Source organism: Delphinus delphis, chromosome 7 (assembly GCF_949987515.2).
Source record: "Delphinus delphis chromosome 7, mDelDel1.2, whole genome shotgun sequence".
Classification (NCBI taxonomy): Eukaryota; Metazoa; Chordata; class Mammalia; order Artiodactyla; family Delphinidae; genus Delphinus; species Delphinus delphis.
Genome location: NC_082689.1, coordinates 76,048,845 through 76,069,752, shown reverse-complemented (window position 1 = coordinate 76,069,752; position 20,908 = coordinate 76,048,845). Strand labels below are relative to the sequence as shown.

At 37.7% G+C, this 20,908-nt stretch overlaps 1 pseudogene; it reads left to right on the top strand.

Annotated features, from left to right (window-relative positions):
* Positions 1-18,369: 18,369 nt before the first annotated feature.
* On the top strand, positions 18,370-19,651 carry LOC132428167 (HIG1 domain family member 1A, mitochondrial pseudogene; annotated as a pseudogene).
* Positions 19,652-20,908: the final 1,257 nt, after the last annotated feature.

Below are 20,908 nucleotides of genomic sequence, written 5' to 3'. Positions count from 1 at the left end.
ACACATGTCCCCTGCATTGGAAGGCAGATTCTTAACCGCTAGACCACCAGGGAAGTCCCCATTTCCCTCTTCTTTGACTGACCTTAACCACCTTCACCGTATTGAGGTCCAATTTTCCAGACATATAACCATGAACCTTTTCTTACTGATATTTTGAGTGAAGAATCGGATACTGCTCTACCTCTGATCATCAGGAATTAACAGGTGATGAGAAATCTAAGGCTAAAGTCTCCTCTGTCAGTTCTTGGGCAAATGTCATTTTATCATCATAGCAATAGCATTTGTTGAATATCCTCTAAGCTTCTGACTTTAATATACAAGAGTTTCACTCTACTGACCTGCCCTTAAAGAGCTTCAATAAAGCTTATTCCTCTTAATGGTGTGTGATAAGATTGCACTGGAATGGAATTGGCATAATCAGAAAGAAGGAGCCAAGAGGAACAAACGTTCAGAGCAGAATAGATACAATTAATAAATATCTTCAAACTAGAAACATTAAATTTTCTAAAGTCCTTGTCATTAATAAGAATACTATCATTCATAACATTACTGTTGGTTTATATAACAAGTATTCTCCAAAGAGCTCAAAATAAAGTAAATGTACTGAAGATAGCTGTTCAGTTTTGTGAATTGACTCTCCAAATAAGTTATTAATATGCGTGAGAAAAAAATAACCTATAGGCCTAATTAGTCTAGCTTCCAGAGCTCTTTAAAATATGTCTAGGCATCATGCAAATGTTTGGTGAGAGAATTCGCTGGCAATATACATGCAGTATATTAGCTGGTATATACATTTATGGGAGGTCAGTTTCAAAGAATAGCACTGATGTTTTTCCTGAAACATCAGGAGATTCATTATTTTAAAAAGATCTCTTTATGGCTGTTCTTGATTGTCACCCTTGAGTTTCGTAAAACTCTGTTCACCCTTTATTTCTTTTTTAAAGATCGTCCGCATTCATTCTATTGGTTTAAGAAATGCTCTGAACTGAGCATTTATGTTTAACCTCCTTGCCTAATAGGAAATACAACAGTGAGAGATTGGCATATCTCAAAATGCTCTTACTTAAAAAAAAAAAAAAAAAGAAAGAAATCTCAGAGTTGTAATTGCCAATAAGGATGATGTGGGTCCCTCAGAGAGGCAGCATGGTAAAACAATAAGACTGAGAGGCTTGGGAGAAATGCAAGATGAAGTACAAGGTTGTTAATTATAGCAATGGTTGTAATAGCAATGACTGGGAACAATCTAAATGCCTAATAACAGTGGACTGGTTAACAAATTATGATACATCCATGTAAAAGAAGACTAGGTAGCCATAATAAAAAACAAGTTTTTTTCCTAAGCTGATATTGAAAATTAATAACTTTTTTAAAAAAAGCAAGTTGTAGAGGAACATATATTACGTGATAGTTTGTGTTTTAAAAGAAACAATTATGTATGCACATATATACGTTTTTGCTTATTAATGCTTATAATTTTTCTTTTAGGACACATCCGAAACTGTTAACATTGATTACTAACATTTAGAAATTGAACGATGTGATTATAAAACATTTTCAAAAAATAAGCAAATACAGTTTTAAATCATTAGTTACGTTATAAAGGATATGGACACCAGACTTTTTCCTGGGTTTGAAGCTTGGCTATGTGAATTTGAGTAGTTTCACTTTGTGGCTCAGAGTCCTTGACTACACAGTGGGATTAAAATAGTGCTTATTCCACATCCTCTGGGAAGGACTAAATGAGATAGTACCTTGAAAGCATTGTCTGACACATAACACCACTCAGTAAATGATGCCAATATTATTAAATATAATACCTCACTGAGCTCATTTGCCTGGTTTAATAGTCCTTTCTCTTTTGAAAGTGGCCCAGGGCTTCCCTGGTGGCGCAGTGGTTGAGAGTCCACCTGCTGATGCACGGGACATGGGTTCGTGCTTCGGTCTGGGAAGATCCCAAATGCCGCGGAGCGGCTAGGCCCGTGAGCCATGGCCGCTGAGCCTGTGCGTCCAGAGCCTGTGCTCTGCAACGGGAGAGGCCACAACAGTGAGAGGCCCGCGTACCGCAAAAAAAAAAAAAAAAAAAAAAGTAGCCCAGAGTTAAAGAATTTTTTCACTTCCCATCAGCTAAGAATTAGAAGGAAAATAAAAAAATCTATAAATTTTAAAGTCTGATTTTTTTAAAAAGCTTTATTGTGGTTTCTTGGTTACATACTCATTGAAATGGGATTTCTCACTCTACGAATTTGCAATTCTTAAGGTTTCAAATGACCTACTTGCTAAATGTAATTCCTTTCTCCGTTTTCTTTCTTCCTAGCTTTTGCAGCTTCAAATTTCCTTTCTCATTCTCTGAATTCCAACAAATGACCATATTTACACAAACGAGAAGTGATACGAAATCCTTGCTGTACCATGTACAGATTCCTGATGTTCCAGCTTCTCAAGCTTTCCCACCATTAAGTTCCCTGTAGTGGATATTCTCTACTTTGCCGATATTTTCTGAAGATCAAATTAGGCTGTCAGTGTGAAAAGGCCTGGCTTACATTAAATATCCTATTTCCTTTCCATGAACAATTCTATACTTACTGAGTCTGTAATTAGTTATTTTTTGTTTTTATTTTGCCTTCTTTGCTGGTTTTTTATCTTCCTTTATATGCCACTCTTTCTACAAACCCCAGCCAAATGCAGACTTTCCCAGGCTTAACACCTGGTCAGTCTGTTCCCATAATGAACAGGTGAAGACAGTAGAATTAATATCATGCTATATCATTGGTTATATTTGTAAAGAGTTGTATATTCATTTTCTCCATTGTAAAATACACACTTCTTGAAGATACAATCGTCCTATCAATTTGTTTTCTTCAGGGCTATTTTACCTCTCAGACAGCTGGCACTCAGAAATGATTTGTTGATTGTTCATTGTAAGCAGGTGAAATCTGAAGACTTTATATTTTTATGAGAATGTGGTATTTTTTTTCAAAACACACTTCATACTATTAAAAAAAAAAAGGACACCCAGCTTGAACAAAGGATATGTTTCTCTAATTTGTGATTTATATAAAAAGTTCATAAAGGAATAACCATTCAAAACTGAGCATTTGTAAAAATATCTTTATTGCATCTAATTACATGACATGAAGTCTGTCTGAGACAAATATGGAAGAATGGTCAACTGTTTCAGTGATTTATTTCTCTATAACAAACTGGTTATATTGATTCGGGTCTTCCAAGAAGCAGATACCAAGATGGGATTAGATGCGCAAGACATTTCTTGGGAGAAACACCTATGAAGTAAACAGAAAGGAAGCCATGGAGGGTTTGCCCCTGTGAAGGACAACAAAGGAAGGAGGACTGGGTAAAAGGAATTTTAGCACAGTTGTAGAACTGTAGCACAGTTCTCATAATGTTTTCACTCAGCTGATAAGGAATCCTCAAGCCAAAGTTGTAAGCTAAAGCATTCCTACACCTCTGCATTAGCGCCCTGCCAAGGAAGATAGTTTCCACCCATAGACGGTGAAGGAATAATTTGTGGCCATCTTTAACTCACCACTCTTCGCCCTCAGTCTGATGACTCTCACTTAACTTCCCTTGATTTGGCAGGCCCACCCTTCAAATCCCCTTCTTTGTATGGTTCTGGATTACGGTGGCCAACAGGGAAATATGTGTGACATTTGGAAAGTGGAAGTGAAGTAGCACTCCCTCCTCTCTGAAAGTCTGGAGTATTAGGTGCCGTGACAACACAGACCCATGGGTGGTAAGAGGTTCCAGCTTCTCCTTGCTCTCCCCCACTCCATGTCCAGCTTCCACCCAACTGCTGATCTTATTGACCAACAGTGGTCCAGAGCTCATCACCAGCCTGTGGGCTGAAGGCCAGAGAGGCAGCAGTTTCCCTTAGACTTCTCCACCAGCTCACCCTTCAGAGTTCTACCCCAGTGGCTGCACTTGCTGGCTTCTCACATTGATTGACTGGTAGGCATCTCCTCTGATCCTCCTACTCTCACGTTCAAACCTTTCCTTGCCCAGTGTTTCCCCTAATTGTGTAAAGTCTGATTTTTTACAATAAATCCTTTATCACATAACTTCTAGGAGTTCTGCTTCTCTGAATAATTCCTGACAGATATACCATGTAACTCTCTTCTTTACAAAACTTTTTAATTGATCTTTTAAATCTCTGAAATGCAACACTTTAAATTTTAGGAGGAAGAATTTTAGATCATTATCATTGATTTTATTTTTATCGCATTACATTTTCTGGGACCAATTATGCTTATGAAAAAGTACACAAAACAATAAAAGGCATGTAGTCAAAAGTATTTATTGACAACATTTGTGTAGAAGTCTATACAGTATACTGTGGAGAGAACCATAAAATCAATTAAAGAAATGGTCCCTTACCGAAAGTCATTTGACTAAAATTGAAGACTGTATTCTTTAGGTTCAAACAGTAGAATCTCAGTGGCTTAACACACAAAGGTTTGTTTTTGCTCTCACTATATGTCTGGCTTAGGCCACTAGGGAGATTTGCCCTATAGCATCAGTAGGGGACCCAGGCCAATGGAGATGTCACCATTTGACACGTGCATTCTTCTAGTGGAAGAGACAGTTGGAAGGTTGAGCTCTTCTATGCTTTTCTCAGAAGTGACATATCACTTATTCTTCAGCCCATTAGCCAGAACTACTTACATGTCCTTACCTAACTGCAAAGAGGCTGGAAAATACGAGGGGAAAAATGGAATGTTTCATGAGGACCACTCACTCGGCCACAAGTGGCAAATGATCTGCTGAGCCAGGATGAGTGGTTGTAGATAGGTCAGACTTCCCAGTAAAAGAAGAAAATTAGAGATTGTTGATTAAATGCTGACAATTAAGTTGAAATCTCTTGAGTGAGAAAAGTGAATAGAAGGGAAAATAGTGAAAGAGGAGAGAAAGCTTAAAAATCAGCTGAGGGGATGGTTAGTAAATAATAAAGAAACATGAATAGATAAAAGAAGATAAAGACAGATAAAGGTAAAGAAGATACAGAAGAGAGTACTATTATGAAGTTATGCATGATGGGTAAATTTACAGACATAAAATTAAAGACTTCAATGCTTGGCTATAATCTAGAACAAATTTTATTTGTTCTGTAGATGAGAGAACTGAGATCCAAAAAGGTTGGGACTTAGGCAAGGTCTTACAAGTATTTTCCTGCAAAGATACAGGATATAAGATATGTCTTCCTTGATTGGCCTCCATAATACACTGGCTGACCATTGGCCTTTAATGCAAATGAGACATCAACACAAATAAGCATTTAGTGTTAACTATACCCTGGAGGAAAGTAACTAGTGAGTATCAACCTAATACTTGCAGTGAAGTAATGACAAAATAGATCTGATAGTGCAGCCTGGAGGAATGGAACTGGTTAAAAGAGGGAGAGACAGCAGATAAAGACTATTTGCATGGCTTAGAGAGTATTAAATATCAAATTAAGAGATATTGGTACTTAGGACATCTGAGCTGAATTGTGGCTTAAGCTTTTTTAAAATTACAATTTGTGCTTCATAATTTTAGAACTTTGCAGTTTTATTTCTTCCAGGTTTTCTTTTGGTGTAGCCTGTCACAAAATTCAATTTAAAAAAGGTCAAATCTATTAAAAAGCAAAAGTGCTTGAGCTATTTTCTCGTTCTTCCTTTATACATTCTTCCTTAATTTTGAATGGTTAATTGGAAACCAGCTTCAACTTCAAAGGCCCAGTCGTAGTTGAAGACAGCTACCCTTGTAACTGTTGCTAGCAGACTGTCAGACCTCCTCTAGAGACCTGCCCTTACTGATTTGGGAAAGCTTGAGAGCTGAATTAACCAATTGTACCCAGTGTAAGGGAGAACAGCAGGGCTTTTAGCTTTGGTGTCAGCAGAGCAAGTAGGAAGTGATCCTTTAACAGTTCCCTCTTGATAATGTTAGAAATTCCTTTGATCTCATGTGTCTGGTTTTTCTTGTAATTAGGAAGGCTCACTTCTTCTTGTCATCCCCCAAATAACCTTGAAATCCATTTTGCTATCAGGTAAAAGGCTAGGTGGGTATAAAACCAATGTGTTGTCTCTCTGTATGTTTAATACACCTCTCTCTGGGTAAGACCAGAGCTCTAGCTCTCAATAAGGGTAATCCTGGCCCCTCTAGTTACCAGCTTCTATCCTTAAGTAGACTATCCAGGCTTCACTTCCTTTAGTCTTAAAATTGAGCTAATAATAGAAGCTGTCATGCAAGGTTGTGTTTAACATTAAATGAGATAGCACTTGTGAAGTTTTTAATATACTGTCTTAGGAATACTAAGTAATTTGATGAAAGCTAATAAATTATGGAGTTTGGATTTGAACTGGATTCTATATCTTTCCTCCACAATAAATATAACGGTGGGCCCATAAATGTTTCTGGTTATCATCACTATTATTATTGTCTTCAAGAAAATCAGTTAGTTCCTGTGGAATTACCAAAGTTATGTGAAGCCTTTTACTCTCCTCGCTATTGCCTTAGTGCAATACGGTTAAAGGGAAAGGACCTTCATACAAGTGACAAATACTATTCAGTAGCCCATAATATGTGCCAAGTGAACAGTAAGTTTTAGGTATACTAAGATTTGGGTTGAGGGAGAAATTTCTTAAAACTGATGTGAACAGGCAAACTTCGTGAAGAAGGGACTTGACTAAACTTTGAGGGATTAATCAAGTGTGGATAAGCATAATAAGAAATAGTGTATTCCAAGGAGAAATTAAATGAACAAAGACAGTGAAACTGGTATGGATGGGGGATAATTAACATATTTGGCTGCTGGAATGATTTGTATAGAGAAATAATAGGAAATGTATTGAAAGAGAGAGACAATGATGAATGGGAGAGCACTTTGAATGCCAAGCTAGAGTTTACAGATAATGGTAAATTGATAAAAGGCTTAGGACCTTTGAAGAAATATTTTATATTCTGATCAAATTTGCTTTAAAATGTTGTCTGAAATTGTGCCATGTTTTCAGTTAACCTTGGCTCAAATTTCATTAGTTAGATAAGAATCTCCCATTTTTCTCAGTTTAGTAAAATCTATCTTTCTATTTTTTTTTAAACAATGAAAGAAGAAATCAGAATGGATATTTGAAGCTCCTTAGGAAACATTAAAATAAACAACAAAAACATAAAACTTATAAACAAAAAAATTCCTGACAGAAAATTTTTCAGTAGAATAAGACAAAACTTTATTTATAGAATAATTAGAAAATAATTTATGTCTAATATTATCTTTACTATTATGAACATAATAAGACTACATCAAATCTAAAGACTGGAAACATGCTATTGTTTTCATGGCCACAGAGGATGCTATATTATTGATGTAGAAATTGACATTCTGTAGGCTGTGAGATGGAACTCTGGGCTATATAGCATTCCTCTCCTAGTCTTCTATAGACTCTGCCTTTGTTAACCTGGTAAGTGATTCATAAAACTAATTATAGATATTACTTGATCAAAAAACCCCAAATACTACCTCTAAACTTACACACTCACACCCTCTCTACCATGTTCTATCATTCTTTTCTAGCATTCTCTATTTTAACAAATAGGACAGTCATCTATGATTTTTAAAGTCTGGTCAGTGTTTGTAGGAACATAATCCAGCTCAGTAGTTAATGCTTACCAACATTTCTTTTTTATAAATCTCTGTTTTTAGAGGTTTACCAGTTAGCTTTAAAAATTCTGTTATGGTTTAGAACTTGGTGTACATGAACTCTGTCAAGACAAGGTGGTTTGACCTCTTTTTGTTTCTCTTTAAAACAAGCTATTTTGACTACTTCTTAGTTTCAGAATAGCTGGGCTAAAATGAGATTGTAATTTTTATACTTACTCTCTCACAGTTACAAAAATGGCTTCATTAAATGAGTAAAACCGTTTTAGGTCATCACACTCTTATGTGAAGGGAAATATATTTAGTAGCATAACAAGAATTTGACATTTTAAATGTAGTCAAATTCTAAAAAGTATTAAGTTGCTGACTGACTGCCAATTATACATACATTAGGAGTGTTTAAACAAAAGTTAGCATTTCTTTCCAGATCTAGACAATATTTTTTTGACAGTCTCAGACTCAACTTTTTCAAGATTTGCTTACAGCCACCCATGCTTGGATAAACTTTTTAATTCATTTCTATTTTTTTTACTCACAGAGTCTTAAATTTATTGAAAAGTATTAGAAGGATATTGTTTGAATCTCAGATATAGGGTAAATCTTTTTTGTTATTAAAGGAGACATGACAGTATTAAAAAAATTATGACAAAAAGTAGCTTATCAATAAATTGCAGATATTTGCTCATTTAAATTTTAGTAATAAGAAATGTAACTTACATTTTATAAAGCTTAATAGCATTTAAATCACTTTCTAAGAAGATTATGTAACTTTATACTCACAGTGATAAGAAAGGGAGGAGAAATGTTATCTCCATTTTACAGCAAGTAAAAATAAAAGCTTCGGAATCTGTAGTTCTTTTGATTCAATCGCTCTCACCTCTCCCAGTAATCTTAATTGTGAAATCAGGGTGCATTTCTGGGGATATATATTCATTGCTGTCTGGCATCAATGCTTAGCTCTCCCTATTTCATTCACAGCTCCAAAATGAATTGGAGAGTGAGGTTGCGACCTAGCTTCTCTGAGTAACTCTAGCACTGGCATCTTGCCATCCAGCCAAGAACAGCATGGCCTGAGCAGGAGGTGGGAGCTGCCCTAGCTTTTGGGTCAGTTTCTTCTGTCCTCTATTATGCTTAAACTTGCTTTTTTGGATTAATATAAAATTTCAAATCCCCTTCGTTTTCACTCTTTCTTACTGCATTTCCATCCATTTTTAAATTACCTGGTAATACTGTGAACACAGACATATTCATCAGTTTGTGGGTTTTGTTTTTGAGTGTGTGGTTAGTAATACTGCCGCAGTGGTTGTTATAGTAACCAGTTCTCTTCAGCAGAGGAAGGAATATGGGCATTTGACAATGCCTAAGATTTAATAGAAGGAGATGAAGTTCCTAAATTTCATATTTCACTAGGAGATGATTCCAGGGCAACAGCTATCTTTTAAAGTCTCTCTTTTTAAGTAAAGGATAAAGTAGATGCAGGTGCCAACTTCCCTTTTTCCTGAATTAACTTGGATAAATTGTCTCCATCGGGTAGTTTGTTTTGTTTACGTAGTTATTCATCTAGTGTGTGTCCAGAGATGTTAGGCAAAAGTGCCCGAGTTACCAGGAAAAATGAGCACATTACATAAAGCTGCAAAGTTAGTTTTATATGGCATGGCCACTCACAGCAGGCAATTTGCAAAGAACAACAACATTCTCAGTGGGCTCCTCCCTCTTGCTTCTTGGTTTGATTTAGCTCATTTATTTTAATTATTCTTTATTTCATCTGTTGGTTTGAAGCACATTACTTCCTTACTCTCCATTCTCAGTTGTTTCCCAGAAGCAGTGTCACTAACAGATTTATTTTTCTGCAATAATAATATCAATATACATACTCCTGCTTAAATCAATGTTCATATACATATATAAGATTTAAAAATATTTTATCATAGAGTATTGAGTTACTTTTATTCATTTAATGTACTATGGAATACTTTCCAAATTAATACATGACAATATACCTTATTAAAATTAAAGAGTGTGTAGTCTGTTTGCCTACTAATGAGAAGTTCGGTGCCTGCCAACTTATTTCCCTGAGTAACCAGTGTTGTAATGAGTGTTCTCATCTGCAGAGTAAGCATTGATGGAAGAGAAATGGCTGCATCATGAAACAGGAACATGTCATGTTTTATAAATATTGCTAAACTGCCATCCAAAGGATGTCACCACTTACAATTCTATGAATGACATGTCAATATAAATGTGCCAATTTCTTTATATCCTCATCAGTGACAGATATTATTTCTCTTTCAAAAGTGTGTTGCCAATCTGATAGGCAAAAAATGGTATTACATGGGTGGCTTTATTTTGGAGGAAATAGGGGAGTGAAGACCTCTTTATAATTATAAGTATGGATGCCACCCTTGAACAGGTTTATCATACATATGGAATATGTATATATATACATATATAAATTACAAGAAATTTTCTTGTAATTTTTATACAATATCCTTCATTACACAAAACTACATTTCTGTGTAGTCAGATCTGTCTGATCTTTACTCGGGAGCTTCTCTGTTTTTATATGTTTTAATACCAGTATTTTATTTTGTTGTATCGTTTTAAACTTTACATCTTTAATGGAGCTTGAGTAAATTTTCATATATAGTATGACATACACATATAATTTTTTCCCCAAATTGAAAGCTAAATTTATCAACACATTGAATAATTCATCCTTTTCAAATGGCTAGAAAAACACTTTACTACTTACTAATGTCTACATATAAAAGCATCTACTGTTAAACTTTATTTTCATTGATTGATTCAATTCCTGTAACAGTACCATTATACACACACATACACACAATTTACAGAGTAATATGATATATCTTTACAATATTGTGTCTTCCCATGCAGAAATATATTATTTTTCTCTAGTTTTACAGAAAGTCTCTTAAATTCTTAAATAAAATAGTATATATTCTATTAGGTAAGTCTAGCATATTTTGGGTTACATTAACTTTCAGTAGGTTATAGATTTTGTTGCTACTATGATAGGGATACTCTTAAAAGTATGTCCCAATTTGTCTTATCTGTGTGTAGAAAATTTTAGATTTTTATTGGTTATTTACCCAAATAACTTTCTAAATTACCATGTTAGCTGTATTTGTACTTTACAGGATATTCTTTAATGAGAACGCTTCTCATGTTTTACCATTTAAATACAGATACTATAAGTTTCTAGATGATACATTTTATCAGGTTAAGTAAGTTGTTTTTGTTGTTAAAATACTTAGAAAAATTTGTTTGGTGTTAAGTATTGAATTATGTAAACTTTACAAAATGTATCAAATGCTTCTGGACAAACAATGCAAGATGTGAAAAATATACATACTGAAAATTATAAAATATTTCAGAGAAAATAATGAACCAAACAAATAGACATATACACCATGTTTATAAACTGGAAGACCTAATAGTGTTACAATGCCAATTTTTCACAAAATCTAAAGATTTAAAGCAATGTCAGTGAAAACCCTAACAGGTCTTTTTTTCTAGAAATGACATGGTAATTTTAAAAAGTATTTGAAAAGAACTAAAATAGCAAACAAAATTTTTAAAAAGAACCATTGGAGATTTTGCCTTACCTGAAATCAAGACTGACTTTTTAAATATAATAAGAAAGACAGTATGATATGGCAAAAAAATAGATCTATTACTGGGACGTAATATAGAAACCAGAAATAGACACAAAGCGTGTATGGTCAAATGATTTTTTTCCAACAGCAATTTTTTTCAAAAGCAATTTCTTTCAATTAAAAAAAAATTTCTGTAATAGTGGTACTGATATATTTATGGAAAAAAAGAAATCACTTTGATTCTTATCTCAGACGATTTAGAAAAATCAGTTTGAGAAGGATCATAGGCCTAAACATAAAGTCTAAAATACAGAAAAAATAGATTATTTTCATGATCTTGGCAAAGATTTTCTCCTTCCTTACTTCTTTTCCTTTTTTCTTCTGTTCTTTCATTTTTCATTTTTTTTTAAGCAAGACATCACAAAATATGAAACATCATATTTACAAATTAGACTACATCAAAATTATAAAAATAACTGCTATGGAAGTCCCATTAACAATATGAGAGTAGGGCTTACCTGGTGGCGCAGTGGTTGAGAGTCCACCTGCCGATGCACGGGACATTGGGTTCATGCCCCGGTCCGAGAAGATCCCACATGCCACGGAGCGGCTGGGCCCGTGAGCCATGGCCGCTGAGCCTGCGCGCCCGGAGCCTGTGCTCTGCAATGGGAGAGGCCACAACAGTGAGAGGCCCGCGTACCGCAAAAACAAAAAACAAACAAACAAAAACAATATGAGAGTAAAGCTACAGATTCGGAAGGATTTCTATATAGACTATATATTTGAAAAAAAAATTCCAGCAACTCAATAATAAAAAGTCACCCAAGAAAAAAATGGGCAAAACACACACCCAGACACTTCCTCAAAATTAACATACAAAATGAAACATGAAAGGCCAATAAGTACATGAAAAACTATTAAATATCAGATAATATAAATGAAAACTTCCAGGAGATACTACAACACACCCATAGGAAATCATAAAATAAAAAAATGATTGACAAAATCCAAATATTATAGAGGGAGTGGACCAACCAAAACTCTCATCCATGGGTGATCAGAGTGTCAAATTGTACAACCACTTTGGGAAACTGTTCATCAGTTTCTTAGAAAGTTAAAATATAACTTACCAATACCACTCATAGGTATTTATCATAGCTACATAACTACAAAAAGCCTTACACTAAAATGTTCATAGTAGTATCATTACCATAGCAATATAATAGACAAATACAAGAAAAGATCCAGATTTCTATCAATGGATGGACAAAAGTGGAAGCTAAGCAGTAATATAATAAACAAGTATAATGCAATAAAAAGGAAATATATATTGCTACATTCAAGAACATAGATAATTTTAGAAGTATTAAGCTAATTGAAAGAAAATGTATGAGTCCATTCATATGAAATTTTTGAATATGCAAAACAAACTGATGATAGAAATCAGATCAGTCATTGCTTCTGTTGGGAAGGGTTCGAGGTTGACTAGGAAATAGACATTAGGGCATGAGGAAATTTCCTGGGGAGATGGAAATGTTTTATATTTTGATCTGAGTATATCATTATATGTAAATACTCCAATTAAACATACATTCTTCTCATCAAGAGGCACTATCAAGAAAGTAAATAGACATGCTAAACCATGGGAGAAATTATTCTCATTACCTTATATCTGACAAAGTAACTTTTATCCAGAATATATAGTAAGCTCATTCAAATCAATTTTAAAAATAAAGACAACTGAATTTAAAAATGGGGAAGAGATGGGGCTTCCCTGGTGGCGTAGTGGTTGGGAGTCCGCCTGCCGATGCAGGGGACACGGGTTCATGCCCCAGTCCGGGAGGATTCCACATGCCGCGGAGCGGCTGGGCCCGTGAGCCATGGCTGCTGGGTCTGCGCGTCCGGAGCCTGTGCTCTGCAGCAGGAGAGGCCACAAGAGTGAGAGGCCCGCGTACCACAAAAAAAAAAACAAAAACAAAAACAAAACAAAACAAAAACTTGGGAAAGAGAAGAACGAGGGGAAGATGGTGGAAGAGTAAGACGCGGAGATCACCTTCCTCCCCACAAATACACCAGAAATACATCTACACGTGGAACAACTCCTACAGAACACCTACTGAATGCTGGCAGAAGACCTCAGACCTCCCAAAAGGCAAGAAACGTCCCCACGTACCTGGGTAGGGCAAAAGAAAAAATAAACAGAGACAAAAGGATAGGGACGGGACCTGCACCAGTGGCAGGGAGCTGTGAAGGAGGAAAGGTATCCACGCTCTAGGAAGCCCCTTCGCGGGCGGAGACTGCGGGTGGCGGAGGGGGAAGCTTTGGGGCCGCGGAGGAAAGCACAGCAACAGGGGTGCGGAGGGAAAAGTGGAGAGATTCCCACACAGAGGACCAGGGCCGACCCGCACTCACCAGCCCGAGAGGTTGGTCTGCTCACCCGCCGTGGCGGGCGGGGCTGGGAGCTGAGGTTCGGGCTTCGGTCGGAGCGCAGGGAGAGGACTGGGGTTGGCGGATGTGAACACAGCCTGCAGGGGGTTAGTCACCACGGCTAGCCGGGAGGGAGTCCGGGGAAAAGTCTGGACCTGCCGAAGAGGCAAGAGACTTTTTCTTACCTCTTTGTTTCCTGGTGCGCAAGGAGAGGGGACTAAAAGCGCTGCTTAAAGGAGCTCCAGAGACGGGCGCGAGCCGCGGCTAAAAGCGCGGACCCCAGAGGCAGGAATGAGACGCTAAGGCAGCTGCTGCCGCCACCAAGAAGCCTGTGTGCGAGCACAGGTCACTATCCACACACCCCTTCCGGGGAACCTGTGCAGCCCGCCGCTGCCAGGGTCCCGGGATCCAGGGACAACTTCCCCGGGAGAACGCATGGCGTGCCTCAGGCTGGTGCAACGTCACGCCGGCCTCTGCCGCCTCAGGCTCGCCCCGCACTCCGTACCCCTCCCTCCCCCCAGCCTGAGTGAGCCAGAGCCCCCGAATCAGCGGCTCCTTTAACCCCGTCCTGTCTAAGCGAAGAACAGACACCCTCCGGCAACATACACGAAGAGGCAGGGCCAAATCCAAAGCTGAGCCCTGGGAGCTGTGAGAACAAAGAAGAGAAAGGGAAATCGCTCCCAGCAGCCTCAGAAGCAGCGAATTAAAGCTCCACAATCAACTTGATGTACCCTGCATCTGTGGAATACCTGACTAGACAACGAGTCATCCCAAATTGAGGAGGTGGACTTTGAGAGCAAGATTTATGATTTTTCCCCTTTTCCTCTTTTTGTGAGTGTGTATGTGTATGCTTCTGTGTGAGATTTTGTCTGTATAGCTTTGCTTCCACCATTTGTCCGAGGGTTCTATCAGTCCATTTCTTTTTTCTTCTTAAAAAAATTTTTTTTCTTAATAATAATTTTTTATTTTAATAACTTTATTTTATTTGATTTTTATTTTATCTTCTTTCTTTCTTTCTTTCTTTCCTTTCTTCCCTCCTTCTTTCCGTCCTTCCTTACTCCCTCCCTCCCTTCTTTCTTTCTTTCTTTCTTTCTACTTTTTCTCCCTTCTATCCTGAGCCATGTGGATGAAAGGCTCTTGGTGCTGCAGCCAGGAGTCAGTGCTGTGCCTCTGAGGTGGGAGAGCCAACTTCAGGACACTGGTCCATAAGAGACCTCCCAGCTCCACATAATATCAAATGGAAAAAAATCTCCCAGGGATCTCCATCTCAACACCAGCACCCAGCTTCACTCAACGACCAGCAAGCTACAGTGCTGGACACCCTATGCCAAACAACTCCCAAGACAGAAACACAACCCCACCCACTAGCAGAGAGGCTGCCTAAAATCATAATAAGTCCACAGACACCCCAAAACACACCACCAGACGTGGACCTGCCCACCAGAAAGACAAGATCCAGCCTCATCCACCAGAACACAGGCACTAGTCCCCTCCACCAGGAAGCCTACACAACCCACTGAACCAACCTTAGCCACTGGGGACAGGCACCAAAAACAACGGGAACTACGAACCTGCAGCCTGCAAAAAGGAGACCCCAAACACAGTAAGATAAGCAAAATGAGAAGACAGAAAAACACACAGCAAATGAAGGAGCAAGATAAAAACCCACCATATCTAACAAATGAAGAGGAAGTAGGCAGTCTACCTGAAAAAGAATTCAGAATAATGATAGTAAAGATGATCCAAAATCTTAGAAATAGAACAGACAAAATGCAAGAAACATTTAACAAGGACCTAGAAGAACTAAAGATGAAACAAACAATGATGAACAACACAATAAATGAAATTAAAAATACTCTAGATGGGATCAATAGCAGAATAACTGAGGCAGAAGAACAGATAAGTGACCTGGAAGATAAAATAGGGGAAGTAACTACTGCAGAGCAGAATAAAGAAAAAAGAATGAAAAGAACAGAGGACAGTCTCAGAGACCTCTGGGACAACATTATACGCACCAACATTCGAATTATAGGGGTTCCAGAAGAAGAAGAGAAAAAGAACGGGACTGAGAAAATATTTGAAGAGATTATAGTTGAAAACTTCCCTAATATGGGAAAGGAAATAGTTAATCAAGTCCAGCAAGCACAGAGAGTCCCATACAGGATAAATCCAAGGAGAAATACACCAAGACACATATTAATCAAACTATCAAAAATTAAATACAAAGAAAACATATTAAAAGCAGCAAGGGAAAAACAACAAATAACACACAAGGGGAATCCCCATAAGGTTAACAGCTGATCTTTCAGCAGAAACTCTGCAAGCCAGAAGGGACTGGCAGGACATATTTAAAGTGATGAAGGAGAAAAACCTGCAACCAAGATTACTCTACCCAGCAAGGATCTCATTCAGATTTGATGGAGAAATTAAAACCTTTACAGACAAGCAAAAGCTGAGAGAGTTCAGCACCACCAAACCAGCTTTACCACAACTGCTAAAGGAACTTCTCTAGGCGAGAAACACAAGAGAAGGAAAAGACCTACAATAACGAACCCAAAACAATTAAGAAAATGGGAATAGGAACATATATATAATTACCTTAAATGTAAATGGACTAAATGCTCCCACCAAAAAAACGCAGATTGGCTGAATGGACACAAAAACAAGACCCGTATATTTGCTGTCTACAAGAGACCCCCTTCAGACCTAGAGACACATACAGACTGAAAGTAAGGGGTTGGAAAAAGTTACTGCATACAAATGGAAACCAAAAGAAAGCTGGAGTAGCAATGCTCATATCAGACAAAAGAGACTTTAAAATAAAGCCTATTAGAAGAGACAAAGAAGGACACTACATAATGATCAAGGGATCGATCCAAGAAGAAGATATAACAACTGTAAATATTTATGCACCCAACATAGGAGCAGCTCAATACATAAGGCAAATACTAACAGCCATAAAAGGGGAAATTGACAGTAACATAATCATAGTAGGGGACTTTAACACCCCACTTTCACCAAAGGACAGATCATCCAAAATGAAAACAAATAATGAAACACAAGCTTTAAATGATACATTAAACAAGATGGACTTGATTGATATTTATAGGACATTCCATCCAAAAACAACAGAATACACATTTTTCTCAAGTACTCATGGAACATTCTCCAGGATAGATCATATCTTGGGTCACAAATCAAGCCTCGGTAAATTTAAGAAAATTAAAATTGTATCAAGTATCTTTTCCAACCACAAACTGGACAGCTACATGTAAAAGAATGAAAGTAGAATACTCCCTAACACCATACATGAAAATAAACTCTAAATGGATTAAAGACCTAAATATAAGGCCAGAAACTATCAAAATCTTAGAGGAAAACATAGGCAGAACACTCTATGATCCTTTTTGATCCACCTCCTAGAGTAATGGAAATAAAAACAAAAATAAACAAATGGGACCTAATGAAACTTCAAAGCTTTTGCACAGCAAAGGAAACCATAAACAAGACCAAAAGACAACCCTCAGAATGGGGGAAAATATTTGCAAATGAAGCAACTGACAAAGAATTAATCTCCAAAATTTACAAGCAGCTCATGCAGCTCAATAACAAAAAAAAACCAATCCAAAAATGGGCAGAAGACCTAAATAGACATTTCTCCAAAGAAGATATACAGACTGCCAACAAACACATGAAAGAATGCTCAACATCATTAATCATTAGAGAAATGCAAATCAAAACTACAATGAGATATCATCTCACACCAGTCAGAATGGCCATCATCAAAAAATATAGAAACAATAAATGCTGGAGAGGGTGTGTAGAAAAGGGAACACTCTTGCACTGCTGGTGGGAATGTGAATTGGTACAGCCACTATGGAGAACAGTATGGAGGTTCCTTATAAAACTACAAATAGAGCTACCATATGACCCAGCAATCCCACTACTGGGCATATACCCTGAGAAAACCATAATTCAAAAAGTGTCATGTACCAAAATGTTCATTGCAGCTCTATTTATAATAGCCCGGAGATGGAAACAACCTAAGTGTCCATTGTCGGATGAATGGATAAAGAAGATGTGGCACATATATACAATGGAATATTACTCAGCCATAAAAAGAAACGAAATTGAGCTATTTGTAATGAGGTGGATGGACCTAGACTCTGTCATACAGAGTGAAGTAATTCAGAAAGAGAAAGACAAATGCCGTATGCTAACACATATATATGGAATTTAAGGAAAAAAATGTCATGAAGAACCTAGGGGTAAGACAGGAATAAAGACACAGACCTACTAGAGAATGGACTTGAGGATATGGGGAGGGGGAAGGGTAAGCTGTGACAAAGTGAGAGAGTGGCATGGACATATATACACCACCAAACGTAAGGTAGATAGCTAGTGGGAAGCAGCCGCATAGCACAGGGAGACCAGCTTGGTGCTTTGTGACCCCCTAGAGGGGTGAGATAGGGAGGATGGGAGGGAGGGAGACGCAAGAAGGAAGAGATATGGGAACATATGTATATGTATAACTGATTCACTTTGTTATAAAGCAGAAACTAACACACCATTGTTAAGCAATTATACTCCAATAAAGATGTAAAAAAAAAAAATGGACAAGAAACTTGAATGGGGCTGGTGCGCGAGGTGGGTCAGCAGCTGGCAGGAGCCGGTAGGAACCTGCGACGTCGTGCAGTTGAAGATTCTTCAATCACCATGTCAAGTGACACAGATGTTTCTCTTTCTTCATATGATGAAGGTCAGGGATCTAAACTTATCCGAAAAGCTAGAGAGGCACCATTTGTCCCCATTGGAATGGCAGGTTTTGCAGCAATCGTTGCATATGGATTATATAAATTGAAGAGCAGGGGCAATACTAAAATGTCTGTTCACCTGATCTACATGCGCGTTGCAGCCCAAGGCTTTGTTGTGGGAGCAATGACTCTTGGTATGGGCTATTCCATGTATCAAGAATTCTGGGCAAAACCTAAACCTTAGAAGAGGAGATGCTGTCTTGGTCTCGGTGGTGCTTGCTTTAGTTAGACATCTCATATTGAGGTTATATGTTTATGTTGAAAATAAATTCTGTGGGTCAGACAATAACATAATAATTTGAATATTGGCTTCCTTTCTTGCAGGCTTGATTTGCCTGGTGACTAGTTCACTAGCTAAGTCATTCAGGGGAGTCAGATGAGCACAAAAACATGTCACTTTTAAATGCACTCGATATTGGTACAGTGTCCACCTTCTTAAACTCTTCTGATAAAATTAGTTGTAAAGAGGACAACATACCAAACCTGAAAATGCTCCCAGTTGCTGCAGAATATCATACGCTTTTGATGTAATGTAGGAATCCTGTTTACCCCAGTTAATTTAACTCTTTCTGACTGCCTTGTGGACTGGGTACTGTTTTTAAGGTCTGGCTGGCTCTTGAAGAACCCTTTCAGAACAGTGCACGGAATACAACATTATAAACCTCCCAGCAACTATGTGTGTGTTTTTAAACCAAACCTAAAGAGCTGGTAACAGCTGCTTTGAAGTAGTATCTGTTTCAGAATCATAGTTGTAAACATGAGAATAACTTAACTGTAGATCCCCGTTTAGCTGTTTTGTAATTGCAGAATTATAGTTTGCTGCTGTTATATTAGAATAATTTTTAAATGGCATTTTGAAATAGAAGTGTGTATTTTAAGTGCTAATGCAAAGGTAAATGAAAAATACTTTTTAAATGTGTGCAGTCTGTTTATTTCCTCTGAAAGAATCATAAATGTTAAACTAAATAAATCGCCTGTAATGGAAGAGATTTATGAGCAAGCTGGTTTGGTCAGACATTATACAAACTTTGGTATACTACAGAATGCTTTGTTGTACTTGTGAAATTCTCTTGTCTAACCTGAATTTACCTTCCATGGTGATAACATGGTAAATGTAATGTTATTAAAGTAAGTGAACACATCAAAAAAAAAAAAAAAAGAAACTTGAATGGATATGTCACAAAAAAGATGTATGAATAGCCAATTATCACAAGAAAAATTTCTGCATATCATTAGTGATCAAGGATTGCAATTAAAATCACAATGAAATATCACTATATACACATTAGAATGACTAACTCTAAAAATACTGAAAACGTCAAAAGTTGGTGAGCGTGCAGTGCAGTTGAACCGTTACATTGTTGAAGGTATTGGAAAATGGTACAATCACTTTGGAAAACTCTTTGGCACTTCCTGATAAAGTTAAATATGTATCTACCTTACTATCCAGCAATTCTACTCCTGGATATTTACCTGAGAGAGATGAAAATCTATGCCCACAAAAAGGCTTGTACAGGAATATTTATAGTGGCTTTAGTCATAACAACCCAAAACTCAAAGCAGCGCATATGTCAATCAACAGGGGAATGTGATAACAAAGAGTGCACTGTTGATACAGAGAAAGAACATAGATAAACCTCAAAAGCATATGTTGAGTAAAAGGCGAACACAGAAGAGACCCTATTGCATGATTCCTTTTATACAACGATAAAGAATAAGAAAAAAGAACCAGGGACTTCCCCGGTGGCACAGTGGGTAAGAATCCGCCTGCCAATGCAGGGGACATGGGTTCAATCCCTGGGCCAGGAAGATCCCACATGCCATGGAGCAATGAAGCCCCTGCGCCACAACTACTGAGCCTGCGCTCTAGAGCCCACAAGCCACAACGTCTGAGCCCTGTGCTCTGCAACAAGAGAAGCCACTGCAATGAGAAGTCTGCACACCACAATGAAGAGTAGCCCCCGCTTACCACAACTAGAGAAAGCCTGTGCACAGCAACGAAGAGCCAACACAGCCAAAAATAAATAAATAAATTTATGAAAAAAAAAATCAGAACAGTGGTGGGCTATTGAGTGGTAGTATTTGAAAGGAGCATGAAGAAACCTGGTGGGGTGATAGAAATGTTCTATATCTTGATGGGTTGGTATTTATATGAGTGATTACATCAATCAAGAGTTATTAAATGTTTGGGGGCTTCCCTGGTGGTGCAGTGGTTGAGAGTCCACCTGCCAATGCAGGGGACACGGGTTCGTGCCCCAGTCCGGGAAGATCCCACATGCCGCGGAGCAACTGGGCCCGTGAGCACGTGTCATGGCCACTGAGCCTGCGCGTCTGGAGCCTGTGCTCCACAACGGGAGAGGCCACAACAGTGAGAGGCCCGCGTACCAAAAAAAAAAAAA